Genomic DNA, 7,227 nt, shown 5'->3' on the forward strand with positions numbered 1-7,227 from the left:
GGAACCCTCTTGCACTGTTGGTGGGAATGCAAATTGGTGCAGCCGCTCTGGAAAGCAGTGTGGAGGTTCCTCAGAAAATTAAAAATAGACCTACCCTATGACCCAGCAATAGCACTGCTAGGAATTTATCCAAGGGACACAGGAGTACTGATGCATAGGGGCACTTGTACCCCAATGTTCATAGCAGCACTCTCAACAATAGCCAAATTATGGAAAGAGCCGAAATGTCCATCAACTGATGAATGGATAAAGAAATTGTGGTTTATATACACAATGGAATACTACGTGGCAATGAGAAAAAATGAAATATGGCCTTTTGTAGCAACGTGGATGGAACTGGAGAGTGTGATGCTAAGTGAAATAAGCCATACAGAGAAAGACAGATACCATATGGTTTCACTCTTATGTGGATCCTGAGAAGCTTAACAGGAACCCATGGGGGAGGGGAAGGAAAAAAAAAATAATAAAGAGGTTAGAGTGGGAGAGAGCCAAAGCATAAGAGACTGTTGAGAACTGAGAGCAAACTGAGGGTTGATGGGGGGTGGGAGGGAGGAGAGGGTGGGTGATGGGTATTGAGGAGGGCACCTTTTGGGATGAGCACTGGGTGTTGTATGGAAACCAATTTGACAATAAATTTCATATATAAATAAAAAAAATATCTTATTATCTGACATATATAACTTAAGACGTTCTTCCAATCATGCCTTTTTCCCCAGGCTTTGAAGGCATATCAGACACTTCTTAGACTTCATCTCATGTCCTCTCAGCCCACCTTTTATCCCAACTTTTCCTGCAGCAAACAGCTGTGTTCAGAAATAACCAGACAGGGGTTCTTGTCTCAGCTGGATCATGAATTTATTAGACCTTCTTGCCTGAACTTCTCTGATAACCTGACTGAGTATCTGCAGGGATCTGCTGAGCACTCACACATATGCATTGAGAAGGATTAACATCCTTCGGAGAAACTCTTGACCAATAAGGGTGGAAACTGGTAGGTAGAGCTGCTCTCTTCTGCCTTTGTGCAGACAATATTGAGACACATTCTAAATGGCCCATAGTGATGACCAGCTTGATAATGTCCATTTTTATGGCTTTCTCTATAAGGAGTTTTGGGGAAGAAACATATGGATGGATTTATGAAGAAAGGAATAATGAGTGAGGATTACTGACTCTCATGTTAACGCCCATGAGCATCCTTCATAGTGAATCAATAGAGCATCAACAACCAAGTAGAGAGGATGACCTGTCTTCTGGATGTCAGTGAGCCTTTCTCTGTGGCCACTCCAGTACCGTGCAAGAGGTTCATGAATGACATGGCCATGACAGGGTTAGAGATGAGGTGTGGACACAACAGTATCAACTCCCTTTCACCAAGGCTGATATAGTTCCTGCCATGGCTAATTATCTATCCTGGCAGCAGCACATTCTGGAACAGATAAAGCACCATCCTCAAGGGCACTAGCCAATTACTTGGTGGCACGGTGATCACATCAGACCCAATTCCATTACTGGAATTGGCACTGACTTTGGATATGGTTTTGCCTTCCTTGACCATCATGCTGCTGCCAATACTACTATCCAACACCACAATCTGAGTATTTATAGAATGCCTTCTTTGCTGGTATGGGATCCCCCACAACATTGCCTCAAATCAAAGGACCCACTTGATAGTAGAGGAGAGTGTGACAATGGGCACAGGACTATGAGAATGATTGGTCTTGCAATGTACTTCATCACCCAGTTAGTAGAATAATGGAATGGCCTATTAAAGTCTCATTTAAGGTGCCAGCTTGAGCATAACACCCTATAGGATTGGACTGCATCTGCCAACATGCAGTATATATACAGAACTAACAGTGCTGATTCTCCACAGCTAGAATATATGGGTCCAGGAATCAATGGGTAGAAATCAGATTGGTTCTTTTCACCATCATTCTCAATGATCCACTTGTGAAATTTTATTAAGGAAAATTGACCCGATTACTATGAGGAACTAGGGTTCTACATAATGGAGGTAGTAGGGCAGAAGAGAGTATTTCCTAGGACCCAGGGACTCAATTAGCCATCTTTTGGTGATAACACCATGCCTGATAATTGTAAATGGAACTGCAGCCACTTCAGTCCAAAAGGGCTAAAGCTACTCAGAACCCCTGGGGATGCAGATCTAAGTCACCCCATCTAGAAAGTAACCTAGACCAGCTGAAGTGCTGGCAAGGGAAATCTAGAATGAGTGGTGGAAGATGAAGATAATAAAGATCAATTACAGCCTTGGGACCAGTTGTAGCAATAGGGATTAGAGCTCATTACACTAACCTTCCTTTTTTTTTTTTTTTTTTTTTTTTTTTAAGCTCTATGGTCAAATTGGGGCCTGAACTCACAAGTCCGAGAGTTGCATCCTCCACCGACTGAGCCAGCCAGGTGTCTCCACATTAACCTCCCTATATCAAGTCTTGACGGCTCTGTGAAGAAAAATAAAGCAGAATGAGGGGATAGAGAATAGCAGGGTGGGGTGATTATTTAAAAAGAGTGGTCAGGGAAGCCTTCTCTGATTGTGACATTTGAACAGAAATTTAAAGTAGAAGAGCAAGCCATATGAATACATAGGGAAGAACATTCCAGAGAGACATTAGCAAGTCCAGAGGTTCTGAAGCAGGAGCATAGTTGGTGCAATTAACGAGGCTAGTATTGCTGAAGGGGAGTGAACAAAGGAGAGCGCAATAAGAGATATACTCAGGAAGGTAACTGGAACCCAGACCATGAAGGGCATGGGAGTGAAGACTTTGAATTTCATTCTATGTAAAATAGGGAGCAGTCAGCAAATTTTGAGAAGATATGAGTGCTCTGTGAATTGGCTATATGGGGGTCAAGGATGGGTGCAAGAAGACCAGGTAAGGACTACTGCAGTAAGGTGTAAGGATCTCATTTAACATGGGTTTTAAGATGGATCTCATTTAAGATTGAGTTGCCAAACATTGGGTTTTGGATTAAAATTTGTGTCACTGTCCTTCCTGGCTGATTTTAAGCTACTCCTGAGCCAAGAAACAAACAAACAAAGAAACAAAAAAACCTCTTCTACTTTTTTTAAAAATTTTTTAATGTTTATTTTTGAGAAAGAGAGAGAGACACAGAGCATGAGCAGGGGAGGGGCAAAGAGAGAGGGAGACACAGAATCCAATGCAGGATCCAGGCTCTGAGCTGTCACTACAGAGCCCAACGCGGGGCTCGAAGTCATGAGCCATGAGTGAGATCATGACCTGAGCCAAAGTCAGCCGCCCAACCGACTCAGCCACCCAGGCGCCCCAAACCTCTTCTACTTCTTACAAATCTTTTATAATGCATAATACAGCCCACTGGGTCTAGTGGTGAAGGCTCAGAAAATACCTATTATTTTACGATTAAAACATCCATTTGGTCTTTGCTAAGAACACACAGAGATAATGTCGCTCTACTGAAAAACAGAAGTGACATGTGGTTCCCAAGATCAGCTCTATGACTTTACCACAGATCCCCTGACCACATGCCAGAAAGTATGCTCCTCACTACAAACAAATCTACTCTTTGAATTCTCATAACAGCCCTGGAAGGTGGGGTTACACTGTACAAGTTTACAGATGAAGAAACAGAGACTTGGTAGGGAGTGTTGAGTAAGTTGCCAGTGCTCATTAATGAATAAGGGACAGAGCTCTGGACTTGAGTCATGGGCTGTTCCCAGAGCCCATCCTCAACAATGACAACTCTGAGCTATTCGCCACAGAGAACTCTGGGAGAACTCTCATTCTTTGGTGGCCTAATTTGATTTTTATAATCTTTCAGATTCATCTGATTATGAAAAATAGCTAACATTAACAGGAAAAGCTGATTTTTTCAGAAGTTTAATTTGCCTGAAAGAAAATAATTAGGGCAGTGATCCTATTTGTTTATTAACATCCCCCAGTTTAGAACGAGACTTTTGCTCTTGGAAATCATTTGCTCCAAAGACAAGAAAGGGTGGGCATTTCATTCTAGCTCCTTTTATGATGTCTGTTGCAGTTATCCCGCCGTGTGACTTTTTTTTTCTCAGAAAGCCATAGCACTGCCTTATTCCTACTTAAAAAAAAAAAAAAATCATTAGTGTAGTTGCATTGCAGAAGAAGGGAAAAAACAGATGTGTGATCTGCCCATGAAATAGAGTAGTTGCCCCACACGAGCTCAGCCTTTTTCATGTGCTAGCTGTGAGCCTGTCCTCATGCTGGGGTAGAGAAGCTCATTACTGCTCAGAGTAACCAAGAAACAGGGCTGGGCAAAAGGAAGAAGGAGACCAAAGGCCCAGAGTCCTCCCACCAAATTGGATCCTGGGAAGTCTGACACTGGGGCATCTACTATAGTCGCTCAGCAGCCACTTGCTTTTTATGACGAAACTGCAGGGATAAAGGAGGTCATTCTAGTAGACTAGAGCATCGCCCAGTATTTGCCAGTGGATAGAAGGGTCATGGGGTTGGTGGCCACGTGGTATAATGGGTGCAAAAGTAGCAGATACTCATTTGTCCAGACTGTAAATACCCAGTTTTGATGTTTTGTTGAATCTGCAGCTCTCCTAGAAGCATAATGAAGTGTCTGCAACTCAGAAAATCTTTCCAGGCTTAGAGAGTGCACCTCCTTCTCACTCTTCCTTGCCACTTCTATCCTCTTGGCTGCCCTCATGGTTTGCGCTGATGAACTTCTGCCACTGTACTGGGTGCACCCCGCCTAAATGGCATTTTAGCATGGATGTCCCCAGATGCCTAGCAGCCTTGCCTAGATTAACGCGTCAGTGGCATATGGAGCAAATGGCCTGTCGTTCAGTCCCAGAGTCCGTTTAAAATATCTTCCAGGCTGCTGACTTCTTTGGCATGATGCCTGTGGCCCCAGTGTTTGAGGAAGGACAGCAACATTGTCGGAAAATTATATAGAGTGAATTTTCTTGTGTAAGAGCTAGAATCTGACTTTCCCCATCCTCTCTCTCTTCCCTCCTGGTATCTAAGGTAAATAAATAAGCATACCTTCTGAGGTGGAGTGCCTTGGACAAAAAATAATTTTGAGAAAATATTTTTTGTGTATGCCAGTTTCTTTTTTGGCCCCACATCTTGCTCTTCTTCCATAAAGCGAAGTACCTAGCTTGTGCTTTTCAAACACTGCATTTGGTCCTCTTACAAGCCCTCTGTGTCGGTATTTGCTCCATTTTGCAGACAAGAAAAACCGAGGCTCAGAGAGATTTTTTTTTTAATGTTGCCAAAGCATACTACACAGAAGTGGCAGAGTGACAGTTCAGACCCAGGTCTTTTTACCCCACAGCACAAATTCTTTCCACTCTAAATCCAAGCAAAGACCATTGTCTGAACTGATACTGTGCCCGCATCCAAGCATCTCTGTGGAGGGGGAGATTTTTCACTGCAGTTCAATGGGCAGAGCTCACAGTGGTCAGTGACTCCATAGGCGTTGTCAGCAAGAGCCCTGGGATTCTTCTTGTACAATCTCCTCATCATGCTCTTCTCTCAGTGTGTTTAATGGCGGGTCATTGTTACTGTTTAGTTGCCTGATGGGTTTCTCACTCCTAAATCCAAGTGACGAAGCAGATCCTGCTGTCCTTGGGATTATCCCCTCTTGATGAGTGATGACCTCAGGAGTGGAGACAGCTGACCTGCAGGCAGAGAGAGGGGGATGTCAAAGGTTCCTCCAGCTCAATTTGGATTGATGAACCGGAATAATTCTGGCAGCAGGGCTCATGGAATTGGCCTCACCAGCAATCTTTCTCAATTTTTGTGTTGGAGTGGAGTGTTTAGGCAATTTTTCACTTACACCCTCTCTTTTCCACTTTAGGTATCTGAAAAGCACAATCACCTGGATTAGTTGTCACAGCACCAAACAATTATCGCTGAACAGAACTGCATTCACTGGCTACTCTTTCCTGCTTGTATGCTCTGCCTTGCAAGAATCTTTCACTTAAAATGCCTCCCAGTTCTTTATTCTGTCATCAAAATGCTATACCGGCTTCAAGGCTTCGTAAATCATCTCCAAGAAACCTCCTCCAAATCCATCTATCCAAATAAATTATGGAGTAATAATTATTATTCCAAATTCTTTACAATGATAACAATAATGGTATTTCCTTAAAATTGTCTCATTGTGTAGTTGCTTTCTTAAATAAGTAATATCTTTGGTCCAACATTTAAATGTATACCTTGTACAAATCATCAAAGTGAAAAGTAAGCTCGCCAGTACCTGACCCTTCCAGAGATATTTTAAAACACACATGCTCTTTTAGGAGTGCCTGGGTGGCTTAGTCGGTTAAGCGTCCAACTTCAGACCAGGTCATGATTTTGCAGTTCATGGGTTTGAGCCTCGTGTTGGGCTCTGTGCTGACAGCCAGAGCCTGGAGCCTGCTTCAGGTTCTGTGTCTCCCTCTCTCTCTGCCCTTCTCCTGTTCACGCTGTCTCTCAAAAATAAGTAAACGTTAAAAAAAATTTTTTAAATAAAATATCCATGTGCTTTTAAAAAAAAAAATCAAGATATGAGAATAATTGTTAACCTATATTAGCAATTATGTAAGAGATACTATGCTAAGCACTTTATATGAATTATATCATTGAATCCTCCCCACAAACTTATGAGATGGGTACTCATTATGCATATTTACAAATGAAGAAAGGAAGGCTCAGAAAAGTTAAGTAACTTGCCCATGATCACACAGTTATAACGTGGCAGAATTGGAGCTTGGCCTCAGGCTGTCTGACTGGAGAGCCCAAGCTCTTCACCACCATGCTATATGCCTTAAAACAACTCTCTAGTTGTGTCATGTACCTGTTTCTGGTTTTCCAGCTGGATGAAAGGGTACTTGGGAAGAAAGGAAGCTGTACAGTATTGCTGAAGCAAAGTGTCATTGGGAATCAAATTCTGACTATGAGACTTACTAGCCGTGCGACCACAGGTAAGTTTTCAAAATTCTCTGAACCACTGTTGTGGGAGAACGCTAACCTGAGAGAGATGGAGGTGTGGTGAGGATTAGGGGAAATAAGGAATGCGAAGCACCTGGCACATAAGAGGTATTCAGAAATGGTAGGTACTTCATCAAGAGCCATGTCTTTTTTTAAAGATACATTTGCCGGCTTTTGCCCACACTGTATATTTGCACTGTCCTGTGCAGAGCTGGAAGGAAATGTCCATGTGATGTTTGAAATAATACATACAGAGTTAGGCTTTTGGATGGCAGGA

The 7,227-nt window shown here is 42.7% G+C and overlaps 1 long non-coding RNA gene across 1 annotated transcript in view; it reads right to left on the reverse strand.

Moving 5' to 3' along the window:
- Positions 1-3,096, reverse strand: part of LOC121027456 (uncharacterized) — a 10,074-nt gene extending 6,978 nt beyond the window's left edge. The window contains exon 1 of the long non-coding RNA XR_005788748.1: positions 2,379-3,096. This is a non-coding gene — a long non-coding RNA (uncharacterized LOC121027456). The remainder of the gene's footprint in view (positions 1-2,378) is intronic.
- Between the last annotated feature and the right edge of the window lie 4,131 nt (positions 3,097-7,227).

Source organism: Herpailurus yagouaroundi, unplaced genomic scaffold (genome assembly GCF_014898765.1).
Source record: "Herpailurus yagouaroundi ecotype Mexico unplaced genomic scaffold, PumYag 77, whole genome shotgun sequence".
NCBI classification, from domain to species: Eukaryota; Metazoa; Chordata; class Mammalia; order Carnivora; family Felidae; genus Herpailurus; species Herpailurus yagouaroundi.